We start from the raw sequence: 14,668 nt of genomic DNA, 5'->3' as shown, positions 1-14,668 counted from the left end.
GGAAGGCAGCAGTAGTAGGGGGAAGGCAGTAGTAGGGGGAAGGCAGCAGTAGTGGGGGGAAGGCAGTAGTTGGGGGAAGGCAGCAGTAGTAGGGGGAAGGCAGCAGTAGTGGGGGGTGGCAGCAGTAGTGGGGGGGTGGCAGCTGTAGTGGGGGGGGGGTGGCAGCAGTATTGGGGGGGAGGCAGCAGTAGTGGTGGGGGGGGGGGTGGCAGCAGTAGTAGGGGGGGAGGCAGCAGTAGTGGGGGGAAGGCAGCAGAAGTGGGGGGAAGGCAGCAGTAGTGGCTGGAAGGCAGCAGTAGTGGGGGGAAAGCAGCAGTAGTGGGGGGAAGGCAGTAGTGGGGGGAAGGCAGTAGTGGGGGGAAGGCAGCAGTAGTGGGAGCAAGGCAGCAGTAGAGGGGGGGGGAAGGCAGCAGTAGTGGGGGGAAGGCAGCAGTATTGGGGGAAGGCAGCAGTAGTGGGGGGAAGGCAGCAGTAGTGGGGGGAAGGCAGCAGTAGTGGGGGGAAGGCAGCAGTAGTGGGGGGAAAGCAGCAATAGTGGGGGGGTGGCAGCAGTAGTAGGGGGGGAAGGCAGCAGTAGTGGGGGGTGTGGCAGCAGTACTGGGGGGTTGGCAGCACTAGTGGGGGGAAGGCAGCAGTAGTGTGGGGAAGGGAGCAGTAGTGGGAGGGAAAGGCAGCAGTAGTGGGGTGAAGGCAGCAGTAGTGGGAGGAAGACAGCAGTAGTGGGGGGAAGGCAGCAGTAGTGGGGGGAAGGCAGCAGTAGTGGGGGGAAGGCAGCAGTAGTGGGGGTAAGGCAGCAGTAGTGGGGGGAAGGCAGCAGTAGTGGGAGGAAGGCAGCAGTAGTGGGGGAAAGGCAGCAGTAGTGGGGTGAAGGCAGCAGTAGTGGGGGGAAGGCAGCAGTAGTGGGGGGAAGGCAGCAGTAGTGGGGTGAAGGCAGCAGTAGTGGGGGGAAGGCAGCAGTAGTGGGGGGAAGTCAGCAGTAGTGGGGGGAAGGCAGCAGTAGTGTGGGGGAAGGCAGCAGTAGTGGGAGGAAGGCAGCAGTAGTGGGGGTAAGGCAGCAGTAGTGGGGGGGAAGGCAGCAGTAGTGGGGCGAAGGCAGCAGTAGTGGGGGGAAGGCAGCAGTAGTGGGGGGAAGGCAGCAGTAGTGGAGGGGTGGCAGCAGTAGTGGGGGGGTGGCAGCAGTAATAGTGGGGGAAGGCAGCAGTAGTGGGGGCAAGGCAGCAGTAGTGGGGGGGAAGGCAGCAGTAGTGGGGGGGAAGGCAGCAGTAGTGGGGGGAAGGCAGCAGTAGTCGGGGGAATGCAGCAGTAGTGGGGGGAAGGCAGCAGTAGTGGGGGGAAGGCAGCAGTAGTGGGGGGAAGGCAGCAGTAGTGGGGGGGTGGCAGCAGTAGTGGGGGGAAGGCAGGAGTAGTGGGGGGGAAGGCAGCAGTAGTGGGAGGGAGTGGCAGCAGTAGTGGGGGGAAGGCAGCGGTAGTGGGGGGAAGGCAGCGGTAGTGGGGGGAAGGCAGCAGTAGTGGGGGGGAAGCCAGCGGTAGTGGGGGGAAGGCAGCGGTAGTGGGGGGAAGGCAGCGGTAGTGGGGGGGAGGCAGCAGTAGTGGGGGGGTGGCAGCAGTAGTGGGGGGGTGGCAGCAGTAGTGGGGGGTGGCAGCAGTAGTGGGGGGGTGGCAGCAGTAGTGGGGGGAAGGCAGCAGTAGTAGAAAAAAAGGCAGCAGTAGTGGGGGGAAGGCAGGTAAAGGGAAGGGGCGGAAGGCAGTAGTGGGGGGAAGGCAGCAGTAGTGGGGGGAAGGCAGCAGTAGTGGGGGGGAAGGCAGCAGTAGTGGGGGGGAAGGCAGCAGTAGTGGGGGGGAAGCCAGCGGTAGTGGGGGGAAGGCAGCGGTAGTGGGGGGAAGGCAGCGGTAGTGGGGGGGAGGGCAGCAGTAGTGGGGGGGTGGCAGCAGTAGTGGGGGGTGGCAGCAGTAGTGGGGGGTGGCAGCAGTAGTGGGGGGGTGGCAGCAGTAGTGGGGGGAAGGCAGCAGTAGTAGAAAAAAAGGCAGCAGTAGTGGGGGGAAGGCAGTAATTGGGGGAAGGCAGCAGTAGTGGGGGGAAGGCAGCAGTAGTGGGGGGGAAGGCAGCAGTAGTGGGGGGAAGGCAGCAGTAGTGGGGGGGGGTGTGGCAGCAGTAGTGTCGGGGTGGCAGCAGTAGTGGGGGGAAGGCAGCAGTAGTGGGGGGAAGGCAGCAGTAGTGGGGGGGAAGGCAGCAGTAGTGGGGGAAGGCAGCTGTAGTGGGGGGAAGGCAGCAGTAGTGGGAGGGGGTGGCAGCAGTAGTGGGGGGGAAGGCAGCAGTAGTGGGGGGAAGGCAGCAGTAGTGTGGGGAAGGCAGCAGTAGTGGGGGGAAGGCAGCAGTAGTGGGGGGAAGGCAGCAGTAGTGGAGGGAGGGCAGCAGTAGTGGGGGGAAGGCAGCAGTAGTGGGGGGAAGGCAGCAGTAGTGGGGGGGAGGCAGTAGTAGTGGGGGGGTGGCAGCAGTAGTGGGGGGAAGGCAGCAGTAGTGGAGGGGTGGCAGCAGTAGTGGGGGGTGGCAGCAGTAGTGGGGGGGTGGCAGCAGTAGTAGTGGGGGAAGGCAGCAGTAGTGGGGGGTGGCAGCAGTAGTGGGGGGAAGGCAGCAGTAGTGGGGGGGTGGCAGCAGTAGTGGGGGGAAGGCAGCAGTAGTGGGGGGGGGGGGGTGGCAGCAGTAGTGGGGGGAAGGCAGCAGTAGTAGGAAAAAAGCAGCAGTAGTGGGGGGAAGGCAGCAGTAGTAGGGGGGAAGGCAGCAGTAGTGGGGGGAAGGCAGCAGTAGTGGGGGGAAGGCAGCAGTAGTGGGGGGGAGGCAGCAGTAGTGGGGGGAAGGCAGCAGTAGTGGGGGGGGTGGCAGTAGTGGGGGGAAGGCAGCAGTAGTGGGGGTGTTGGCAGCAGTAGTGGGGGGTGGCAGCAGTAGTGGGGGGGTAAGCAGCAGTAGTGAGGGGAAGGCAGCAGTAGTGGGGGGGGTGGCAGCAGTAGTGGGGGGAAGGCAGCAGTAGTGGGGGGAGGCAGCAGAGTGGGGGGTGGCAGCAGTAGTGGGGGGGAGGCAGCAGTAGTTGGGGGGGTGGCAGCAGTAGTGGGGGGAAGGCAGCAGTAGTGGGAGGAAGGCAGTAGTGGGGGGGGAAGGCAGCAGTAGTGGGGGGAAGGCAGAAGTAGTGGGGGGAAGGCAGCAGTAGTGAGGGGGGATGCAGCAGTAGTGGGGGGGGAGGCAGCAGTAGTGGGGGAAGGCAGCAGTAGTGGGGGAGGCAGCAGTAGTGGGGGGAAGAGCAGTAGTGGGGGAAGGCAGCAGTAGTGGGGGGGTGGCAGCAGTAGTGGGGGGAAGGCAGCAGTAGTGGGGGGGAGGCAGCAGTAGTGGGGGGGAGGCAGCAGTAGTGAGGGGGAGGCAGCAGTAGCGGGGGGAAGGCAGCAGTAGTGGGGGACGGCAGCAGTAGTTGGGGGAAGGCAGCAGTAGTGGAGGGAAGGCAGCAGTAGTGGGGGGGAAGGCAGCAGTAGTAGGGGGGTGGCAGCAGTAGTGGGGGGAAGGCAGCAGTAGTAGGGGGGGGGTGGCAGCAGTAGTGGGGGAAGGCAGCAGTAGTGGGGGGAAGGCAGCAGTAGTGGGGGGAAGGCAGCAGGAGTAGCCGCAGCAGGAAGGCAGCAGGAGAAGCCATTCGGTTTCATCGCCTTTATTTAACACGAGCGCCACATGGCAGAGTGAGTGGTAGACCCTGGGTCTGCCGCCGGGTGTACCCCTGGGTGTACCCCTGGGTGTACCGCTGGGTGTACCGCTGGGTACACCGCTGGGTGTACCGCTGGGTATACCGCCGGGTGTACCGTCGGGTGTACCGCCGGGTGTACCCCTGGGTGTACCCCTGGGTGTACCGCTGGGTGTACCGCTGGGTCTACCGCTGGGTGTACCGCCGGGTGTACCCCTGGGTGTACCCCTGGGTGTACCACTGGGCGTACCGCCGGGTGCACCACCGGGTGTACCGCCGGGTGTACCGCTGGGTACACCGCTGGGTGTACCGCTGGGCGTACTGCTGGGCGTACCGCTGGGCGTACGGCCAGGTGCACCGCCGGGTGTACCGCTGGGTGTACCGCTGGGTACACCGCCGGGTGTACCGCCGGGTGTACCGCTGGGTGTACCGCCTGGTGTACCGCTGGGTGTACCGCTGGGTGTACCGCTGGGTGTACCACCTGGTGTACCGCTGGGTGTACCGCTGGGTGTACCGCTGGGTGTACCGCGCCGGAGGGAGGGGGGTGCGCCGTTTCAAAAGCAGCGTCTGTAATCATAACGAGCGTAACAGCAACGAACAACAACAACAATGACAACGACAACAACAATAGTAATATAACGACGCTGTGAGTCTCATTTACAACCACGGTGAACGTAGAGAGTTCGGTGATGGAAGTCTCCACGGAGACTCGGGGAGACCGGGTCTCAGGGTCAGAGTCTTCACCGGGTCTCAGGGTCAGAGTCTTCACCGAGACTCAGGGAGACCGGGTCTCAGGGTCAGAATCTCCACTGAGACTCGGGGAGACCGGGTCTCAGGGTCAGAGTCTCCGCTGAGACTCGGGGAGACCGGGTCTCAGGGTCAGAGTCTTCGCTGAGACTCGGGGAGACCGGGTCTCAGGGTCAGAGTCTCCGCTGAGACTCGGGGAGACCGGGTCTCAGGGTCAGAGTCTCCGCTGAGACTCGGGGAGACCGGGTCTCAGGGTCAGAGTCTTCGCCGAGACTCGGGGAGACCGGGTCTCAGGGTCAGAGTCTCCGCTGAGACTCGGGGAGACCGGGTCTCAGGGTCAGAGTCTCCGCTGAGACTCGGGGAGACCGGGTCTCAGGGTCAGAGTCTCCGCGGAGACTCGGGGAGACCGGGTCTCATGGTCAGAGTCTCCACGGAGACTCAGGGAGACCGGGTCTCAGGGTCAGAGTCTCCGCTGAGACTCGGGGAGACCGGGTCTCAGGGTCAGAGTCTCCACGGAGACTCTGGGAGATCGGGTCTCAGGGTCAGAGTCTTCACCGAGACTCGGGGAGACTGGGTCTCAGGATCAGAGTCTTCACTGAGACTCAGGGAGACCGGGTCTCAGGGTCAGAGTCTCCGCTGAGACTCGGGGAGACCGGGTCTCAGGGTCAGAGTCTCCGCTGAGACTCGGGGAGACCGGGTCTCAGGGTCAGAGTCTTCACTGAGACTCGGGGAGACCGGGTCTCAGGGTCAGAGTCTCCACAGAGACTCGGGGAGACCGGGTCTCAGGGTCAGAGTCTTCACCGGGACTCGGGGAGACCGGGTCTCAGGGTCAGAGTCTCCGCTGAGACTCGGGGAGACCGGGTCTCAGGGTCAGAGTCTTCACTGAGACTCGGGGAGACCGGGTCTCAGGGTCAGAGTCTTCGCTGAGACTCGGGGAGACCGGGTCTCAGGGTCAGAGTGTCCGCTGAGACTCGGGGAGACCGGGTCTCAGGGTCAGAGTGTCCGCTGAGACTCGAGGAGACCGGGTCTCAGGGTCAGAGTCTCCGCTGAGACTCAGGGAGACCGGGTCTCAGGGTCAGAGTCTTCACTGAGACTCGGGGAGACCGGGTCTCAGGGTCAGAGTCTCCGCTGAGACTCAGGGAGACCGGGTCTCAGGGTCAGAGTCTCCGCTGAGACTCGGGGAGACCGGGTCTCAGGGTCAGAGTCTTCACCGAGACTCCTGGAGACCGGGTCTCAGGGTCAGAGTCTCCACTGAGACTCGGGGAGACCAGGTCTCAGGGTCAGAGTCTCCACTGGGTCTCAGGGTGAGAGTCTTCACCGGGTCTCAGGGTGAGAGTCTTCACCGAGACTCGGGGAGACAGGGTCTCAGGGTCAGAGTCTCCGCCGAGACTCAGGGAGACCGGGTCTCAGGGTCAGAGTCTCCACTGAGACTCGGGGAGACCGGGTCTCAGGGTCAGAGTCTCCACGGAGACTCGGGGAGACCGGGTCTCAGGGTCAGAATCTCCACGGAGACTAGGGGAGACCGGGTCTCAGGGTCAGAGTCTCCACGGAGACTCGGGGAGACCGGGTCTCAGGGTCAGAGTCTTCACCGAGACTTGGGGAGACCGGGTCTCAGGGTGAGAGTCTTCACCGGGTCTCAGGGTCAGAGTCTCCGCTGAGACTCGGGGAGACCGGGTCTCAGGGTCAGAGTCTCCGCTGAGACTCGGGGAGACCGGGTCTCAGGGTCAGAGTCTCCACGGAGACTCGGGGAGACCGGGTCTCAGGGTCAGAGTCTCTACCGCGACTCGGGGAGACCGGGTCTCAGGGTCAGAGTCTTCACGGAGACTCGGGGAGACCGGGTCTCAGGCTCAGAGTCTTCACTGGGTCTCAGGAAGACCGGGTCTCAGGGTCAGAGTCTTCACCGAGACTCGGGGAGACCGGGTCTCAGGGTCAGAGTCTCCACTGGGTCTCAGGGTCAGAGTCTTCACCGAGACTCGGGGAGACCGGGTCTCAGGGTCAGAGTCTCCACTGGGTCTCAGGAAGACTGACCTTGTTGCTGATCTGATCACATGTCTACTGGAACTCGGATCCTGAGACCCGTTCTCCCCGAGTCTCAGTCCAGGATCCACATCCTAATAATCCGGCTGATGTCCTGCTAGAGTCTCAATCCAGAATCCAACTCCCAAGACTCCGGTCCACCTCCGAGCCGAGGGGGGGGGGGTGGGGTGGTGGGGGGGGGTGGTGGGGGGAGTGGTGGTGGGGGGGGGGATGGTGGGGTGGGGGGCCTCGATTCTCCACCACCGAGCCAGAGAAAAGTCGCTCGCTCACTTTCATCTTGCCGCCAACGCCAAACATCTCCCCCCACCCCCCTCCCCCCACGTCCCCCTCCACGCCCCCCCCCCACATCCCCCCCCACGCCCTCCCCCCCCACGCCCCCCCCCACGCCCTCCCCCCCCCACGTCCCCCCACGGCGTGGCAGTGGTCGTGGGTACGAGCGCTGGCTGGGGGGTCCCTACCACGGCGGACTACCACAAACCGCAGCCAACCACAGCCAACCACAGCCAACCACAACCAACCACAGCCAACCACAGCCAACCACAGCCAACCACAACGAACCACAGCCAACCACAGCCAACCACAACCAACCACAGCCAACCACAGCCAACAACAGCCAACCACAACCAACCACAACCAACCACAACCGGCCACAACCAACCGCAGCCAACCGCAGCCAACCGCAGCCAACCACAGCCAACCACAACCAACCACAACCAACCGCAGCCAACCACAACCAACCACAACCGGCCACAACCGACCACAACCAACCGCAGGCAACCGCAGCCAACCACATCCAACCACAACCAACCACAGCCAACCACAGCCAACCACAGCCAACCACAGCCAACCTCAACCAACCACAGCCAACAACAGCCAACCACAACCAACCACAACCAACCACAGCCAACCTCAACCAACCACAACCAACCACAGCCAACCACAGCCAACCACAACCAACCACAGCCAACCACAGCCAACCACAACCAACCACAACCAACCACAGCCAACCACAACTAACCACAACCAACCACAGCCAACCACAACCAACCACAACCAACCACAGCCAACCTCAACCAACCACAACCAACCACAGCCAACCACAGCCAACAACAGCCAACCACAGCCAACCACAACCAACCACAACCGGCCACAACCGGCCACAACCAACCGCAACCAACCACAGCCAACCGCAGCCAACCGCAGCCAACCACAGCCAACCACAGCCAACCACAACCAACCGCAGCCAACCACAACCAACCACAACCGGCCACAACCGGCCACAACCAACCGCAGGCAACCGCAGCCAACCACATCCAACCACAGCCAACCACAACCAACCACAACCAACCACAGCCAACCACAGCCAACCACAGCCAACCACAGCCAACCACAACCAACCACAGCCAACCACAGCCAACCACAACCAACCACAGCCAACCACAGCCAACCACAGCCAACCACAACCAACCACAACCAACTACAACCAACCACAGCCAACCACAACCAACTACAACCAACCACAGCCAACCACAGCCAACCACAACCAACCGCAGCCAACCACAACCAACTACAACCAACCACAGCCAACCACAACCAACTACAACCAACCACAGCCAACCACAGCCAACCTCAACCAACCACAACCAACCACAACCAACCACAACCAACCACAGCCAACCTCAACCAACCACAACCAACCACAACCAACCACAGCCAACCACAACCAACCACAACCAACCACAACCAACCACAGCCAACCACAACCAACTACAACCAACCACAGCCAACCTCAACCAACCACAGCCAACCACAGCTAACCACAGCCAACCACAGCCAACCACAGCCAACCACAACCAACCACAACCAACCACAACCCTGCGTCCATACAACAGCAGCAGCAGCAGCAGATGACGTCGCCACTCTCGTCAGCCCCCCCCCACCTCGACCTCCCCCCCCCATCAGCCCCCCCCTCCTCCCCATCACCAACCCCCCCCCCCCTTGCCCCCAGCACCCCCCACGTCCGCTAGCCGCTGCACCCACTGTAAGGGCTGCACCCACTGCAAGGGCTGCGTGAGTTGCAGTGGTTGCAGTGGCTGCATGAGTTGCAGTGGTTGCAGTGGCTGCATGAGTTGCATGAGTTGCAGTGGTTGCAGTGGCTGCATGAGTTGCATGAGTTGCACGAGTTGCACGAGTTGCATGAGTTGCACGAGTTGCACGAGTTGCAGTGGCTGCACGAGTTGCAGTGGCTGCACGAGTTGCATGAGTTGCATGAGTTGCAGTGGTTGCAGTGGCTGCATGAGTTGCATGAGTTGCACGAGTTGCACGAGTTGCAGTGGCTGCACGAGTTGCACGAGTTGCACGAGTTGCAGTGGCTGCACGAGTTGCAGTGGCTGCACGAGTTGCATGAGTTGCATGAGTTGCAGTGGTTGCAGTGGCTGCATGAGTTGCATGAGTTGCACGAGTTGCACGAGTTGCAGTGGCTGCACGAGTTGCACGAGTTGCACGAGTTGCAGTGGCTGCACGAGTGTCCAACTTCTGCGAGGCGACACACCGTGGACTGAGCCCCGTGCCGCCCAGAGAAGACGTCACACATCCAAACTATTGTCTCTCTGTGTGTGTCTGTGTCTCTCTGTGTGTGTGTCTGTGTGTGTGTCTGTGTGTGCGTGTCTCTCTGTGTGTCTGTGTGTGTGTCTGTGTGTGTGTCTGTGTGTGTGTCTGTGTCTGTGTGTGTGTCTCTGTGTGTGTCTGTGTGTGTCTCTCTGTGTGTGTGTCTGTGTGTGTCTCTCTGTGTGTGTGTCTGTGTGTGTCTGTGGGTGTGACTGTGTGTATCTCTCTGTGTGTGTGTCTGTGTCTCTCTGTGTGTCTGTGTGTGTGTCTGTGTGTGTGTCTGTGTGTGTGTCTCTGTGTGTCTGTGTGTGTGTCTGTGTGTCTGTCTGTCTCTCTGTGTGTCTGTGTGTGTCTCTGTGTCTGTGTGTGTCTGTGTGTGTGTGTCTGTGTGTGTGTCTGTGTGTCTCTGTGTGTGTGTCTGTGTGTCTCTGTGTGTGTGTCTGTGTGTCTCTGTGTGTGTGTCTGTCTCTGTCTGTCTCTGTGTGTCTGTGTGTCTCTCTGTGTGCGTGTGTGTCTGTGTGTGTGTCTGTGTGTCTCTGTGTGTCTGTGTGTGTGTCTGTGTCTCTGTGTGTGTCTCTCTGTGTGTGTCTGTGTGTCTCTCTGTGTGTGTCTGTGTGTGTCTCTGTGTGTCTGTGTGTGTCTCTCTCTGTGTCTCTCTGTGTGTCTGTGTGTCTCTCTGTGTGTCTCTGTGTGTGTGTGTCTGTGTCTCTCTCTGTGTGTGTCTCTGTGTGTCTCTCTCTCTGTGTCTCTCTCTGTGTGTCTCTCTCTGTGTGTCTCTCTCTCTGTGTCTCTCTCTGTGTCTGTCTCTGTGTGTCTCTCTCTGTGTCTCTGTCTCTCTCTGTGTCTCTGTGTGTGTCTCTCTCTGTCTCTGTGTCTGCGTGTGTCTCTGTGTGTGTCTCTGTCTCTCTCTCTCTCTGTCTGTGTCTCTCTCTGACTCTCTCTGTGTCTCTGTGTGTCTCTCTGTCTGTGTCTCTCTCTGTGTGTCTCTCTGTGTGTCTCTCTCTCTGTGTCTCTCTCTGTCTCTCTGTCTCTCTCTGTGTCTCTCTGAGTGTCTCTCTGTGTCTCTCTCTGTGTGTGTGTCTCTGTCTCTCTGTGTGTCTCTCTCTGTGTGTCTCTCTCTGTTTCTCTCTCTGTGTCTGTCTCTCTCTGTGTGTCTGTCTCTCTCTCTGTCTCTCTCTCTGTGTCTCTCTGTGTGTCTCTCTGTGTCTGTCTCTCTGTCTCTCTTTCTGTATGTGTCTCTTTCTGTGTGTGTCTCTCTGTGTGTCTCTGTCTCTCTCCCCGTGTATCTCTCCCCATGTCTCTCTCCCTGTGTCTCTCTCCCCGTGTCTCTCTCTGTCTCTCTCCCCACGTCTCTCCGTGTCTATCTCCCCGTATCTCTCTGTGTCTCTCCCCGTGTCTCTATTTGTGTGTCTCTTTGTGTGTGTGTCTGTCTCTCTCTCTGGCTCTCTCTCTCCCTGTGTGTGTCTCTCTCTCTGTCTCCCTGTGTGTGTGTCTCTCTCTCTCTGTCTCTTCTTCTCTCTCTCTCTGTGTGTGTCCCTCTCTCTCCCTGTGTCTGGCTCTCTCTCTGTCTCTCGTCTCGTCTTGTCTGTGTGTCTCTGTCTCTTCTCCCTGTGTCTCTTCTCTCTGTCTCTCTCTCTCCCTGTGTGTGTGTCTCTCTCTCTGTCTCTCGTCTCTTCTTCTCTGTCTCTGTGTCTCTCTCTCCCTGTGTCTCTGTGTGTGTGTCTCTCTGTGTGTGTCTCTCTCTGTGTCTCTCTCTGTGTCTCTCTCTCTCCCTGTGTGTCTGTCTCTCTCTGTCTCTCGTCTGTGTGTCTCTGTCTCTTCTCCCTGTGTGTCTCTTCTCTCTGTCTCCCTGTGTGTCTCTCTCTGTCTCTCGTCTCTTCTTCTCTCTCTCTCTGTCTCTTTGTCTCTCTCTCCGTCTCTTTGTCTCTCTCTCCCTGTGTCTCTCCAGCCCTGTGTCTCTCTCTCTCTCTCTCTCTGTCTCTCTGTGTCTCTCTCTGTGTCTCTCTCTCCCTCTGTGTCTGTCTCTCTCTGGCTCTCGTCTCGTCTTGTCTGTGTGTCTCTGTCTCTTCTCCCTGTGTGTCTCTGTGTCTCTTCTCTGTCTCTCTCTCTCCCTGTGTGTCTGTCTCCCTCTCTCCCTGTCTCTCTCTCTCTCCCTGTGTGTCTCTCTGTCTCTCTCTCTCTCTCTGTCTCTTCTCTCCGCACTCCCAAGAAGCTTCCCCCTGGACCACATCTCAAGACCAATGGCGGTGGTGGCGGTGGTGGCAGTGGCGGTGGTGGCGGTGGTGACGGTGGTGGCGGTGGTGGCGATGGTGGCGGTGGTGGCGGTGGCGACGGTGGTGGTGGTAGTGGTGGTGGCGGTGGTGGTGGTGATGATGATGGTGCCGGTTGGTGGGGCTAAACGTCTCCACGTTGCTCACTTCCCAAAAAGCCAAAAACCAATAAACGGTCGCCTTTAATCAACCCCCCACCACCTCCACCACCTCCACCACCACCTCTTCCACCACCACCTCCACCACCACCTCCACCACCACCTCCACCACCACCACCTCCACCACCACCTCAACCACCACCTCCACCACCTCCTCCACCTCCACCACCTCCACCACCACCTCCACCACCTCCTCCACCTCGTCCACCACCACCTCCTCCTCCTCCACCACCACCACCTCCACCACCACCTCCTCCACCTCCACCACCTCCATCACCACCTCCACCACCTCCTCCACCTCCTCCACCTCCTCCACCTCCACCACCTCCACCACCACCTCCACCACCTCCACCACCACCACCTCCACCACCACCTCCACCACCACCTCCACCACCACCACCACCTCCACCTCCACCACCACCTCCACCACCTCCACCACCTCCACCACCACCACCACCTCCACCACCACCTCCACCACCACCTCCATCACCTCCACCACCACCTCCACCACCACCTCCACCACCACCTCCACCACCACCACCACCTCCACCACCTCCTCCATCTCCACCACCACCACCACCACCTCCACCACCACCTCCACCACCACCTCCACCACCTCCTCCATCTCACCCACAGCGTCACACCCACAGCGTCACACCCCACAGCGTCACACCCCACAGCGTCACACACCACAGCGTCACACCCCACAGCGTCACACCCCACAGCGTCACACCCCACAGCGTCACACCCCACAGCGTCACACCCCACAGCGTCACACCCCACAGCGCAGGTGGGGTGGGTGGTGGTGGATGTGGGTGGTTGGTGGAGACGGTGGTTGATACGCACAGACGCACGGACGCACGGACGGCCGAGTGGTTGAGCTGCCGGGCGAGGCGACTCATGAGCTAGGGGCAAGTGAGCTGGCTGGACTGGCTGGGCTGGCTGGACTGGCTGGACTGGCTGGGCTGGCTGGGCTGGCTGGACTGGCTGGACTGGCTGGACTGGCTGGACTGGCTGGACTGGCTGGGCTGGCTGGGGTGGCTGGACTGGCTGAGCTGGCTGGGCTGGCTGGACTGGACTGGCTGGGCTGGACTGGCTGGCTGGGCTGGCTGGGCTGGCTGGACTGGCTGGGCTGGCTGGACTGGCTGGGCTGGCTGGACTGGCTGGGCTGGCTGGACTGGCTGGGCTGGACTGGTTGGACTGGCTGGCTGGACTGGCTGGACTGGCTGGCTGGACTGGCTGGACTGGCTGGGCTGGACTGGCTGGACTGGCTGGCTGGACTGGCTGGGCTGGCTGGACTGGCTGGCTGGACTGGCTGGACTGGCTGGGCTGGCTGGACTGGCTGGACTGGCTGGACTGGCTGGGCTGGCTGGACTGGCTGGGCTGGCTGGGCTGGCTGGACTGGCTGGACTGGCTGGACTGGCTGGACTGGCTGGACTGGCTGGGCTGGCTGGACTGGCTGGGCTGGCTGGGCTGGCTGGGCTGGCTGGACTGGCTGGGCTGGCTGGACTGGCTGGACTGGCTGGCTGGACTGGCTGGGCTGGCTGGACTGGCTGGACTGGCTGGCTGGACTGGCTGGGCTGGCTGGACTGGCTGGGCTGGACTGGCTGGACTGGCTGGACTGGCTGGGCTGGCTGGCTGGCTGGACTGGCTGGGCTGGCTGGGCTGGACTGGCTGGGCTGGCTGGGCTGAGCGAGCTGGGCTGGCTGGGCTGGCTGGACTGGCTGGGCTGGCTGGGCTGAGCGGGCTGGACTGGCTGGACTGGCTGGGCTGGCTGGGCTGGCTGGCTAGCTGGCATGCTATATGGCTAGCTGGCCGGCTGGCTAGCTGGCTAGCATGCTATATGGCTAGCTGGCCGGCTAGCTAGCTGGCCGGCTGGCTAGCTAGCCAGCTAGCTGGCTGGCTAGAAGGCTGGCTAGGTGGCTGGCTGGCTATTTGGCTGGCTGGCTGTCTGGCTGCCTATCTGGCTGTCTGGCTGGCTATCTGACTGGATATCTATCTGGCTGTCTGGCTGACTATCTGACTGTCTGGCTGGCTATCTGACTGGCTATCTATCTGGCTGGCTATCTGACTGGCTGTCTGGCTGGCTATCTGGCTGGCTGTCTATTTGGCTGGCTGGCTATCTGCTTGGCTGTCTGGCTATCTGGCTGGCTATCTGGCTGGCTGTCTGGCTATCTGACTGTCTGGCTGGCTATCTTGCTGTCTGGCTGGCTGTCTGGCTGGCTGTCTGGCTATCTGGCTGGCTGGATAATGAATAATGGAGTTAAGTGGGGATTGTGGGGGGGGGGGGGGGTGAACTAACGGAGCGGATGGCAATCAGGCAGAGTGGGGCGGCCAGACGGTCCCGGTGCTCGGACCGGTCCCATCCGGTTCCGGGTGTGCGGTTCCGGTCCGCTCCGGTCCCATCCGGTTCCGGTTCCGGGTGTGCCGGTCCGGTCTGATCCAGTCCGGTTCCGGGTGCGCGCTATCCCCGTTCCGATCCGGTCAGAAGGGCTCCTCCTCCTCCTCCTCCTGTTGCTCCTCCTCCTCCTCCTGCCGCTGCTGCTGCTCCTGCTGCTGCTCCTGCTGCTGATCCTGCTGCTGCTGCGGCAACGGCGGCAAAACCGCCGCTCTCCCGGCTCCTCCTCCGGCTCCTCCTCCGGCTCCTCCTCCGGCTCCTCCTCCGGCTCCTCCTCCGGCTCCTCCTCCGGCTCCTCCTCCGGCTCCTCCTCCGGCTCCTCCACCGGCTCCTCCTCCGGCTCCTCCACCGGCTCCTCCACCGGCTCCTCCTCCGCCGCCGCCGCCGGCGAGGAAAGCTCCGACGACCTCCTGGGTGGAGCGGGCGGCGCGGGCGACCTCGTCCAGGGCGTCGCTCACCTCGAACTGGCGGTCCCTCAGCTGGTTCCAGTTGGCCAGCACCTCGTGGAAGTGGAACACCTTGGCCACGTCGCCGACCGAGTTGTAGAGCTTGATGAGGCCCCGGTAGTCGTACTCGAGGCCGCTGTAGCCCTCGCCAAAGAGCTTCTTGCCTGGCGGGGCGGGTGGAGGGGCGGGTGGAGGGGCGGGTGGAGGGGTGGGTGGAGGGGCGGGTGGAGGGGCGGGTGGGGTTAACGGTGTTGGTGGTGGTGTTGGTGGTGGTGTTGGTGGTGGC

The 14,668-nt window shown here is 61.9% G+C and overlaps 1 pseudogene; it reads right to left on the bottom strand.

Annotated features, from left to right (window-relative positions):
* Positions 1 to 12,292: 12,292 nt before the first annotated feature.
* LOC142923334 (uncharacterized) lies at positions 12,293 to 13,904 on the bottom strand (annotated as a pseudogene).
* Between the last annotated feature and the right edge of the window lie 764 nt (positions 13,905 to 14,668).

The sequence above is a fragment of the Petromyzon marinus genome, unplaced genomic scaffold (assembly GCF_048934315.1).
Source record: "Petromyzon marinus isolate PM22_M1 ecotype Great Lakes invasive population unplaced genomic scaffold, UKy_Petmar_22M1.pri1.0 PM_Scaffold_425, whole genome shotgun sequence".
NCBI lineage: Eukaryota > Metazoa > Chordata > Hyperoartia > Petromyzontiformes > Petromyzontidae > Petromyzon > Petromyzon marinus.
The sequence above is the reverse complement of the archived record's forward strand: the minus strand, read 5'-3'. Positions and strand labels throughout refer to the sequence as shown.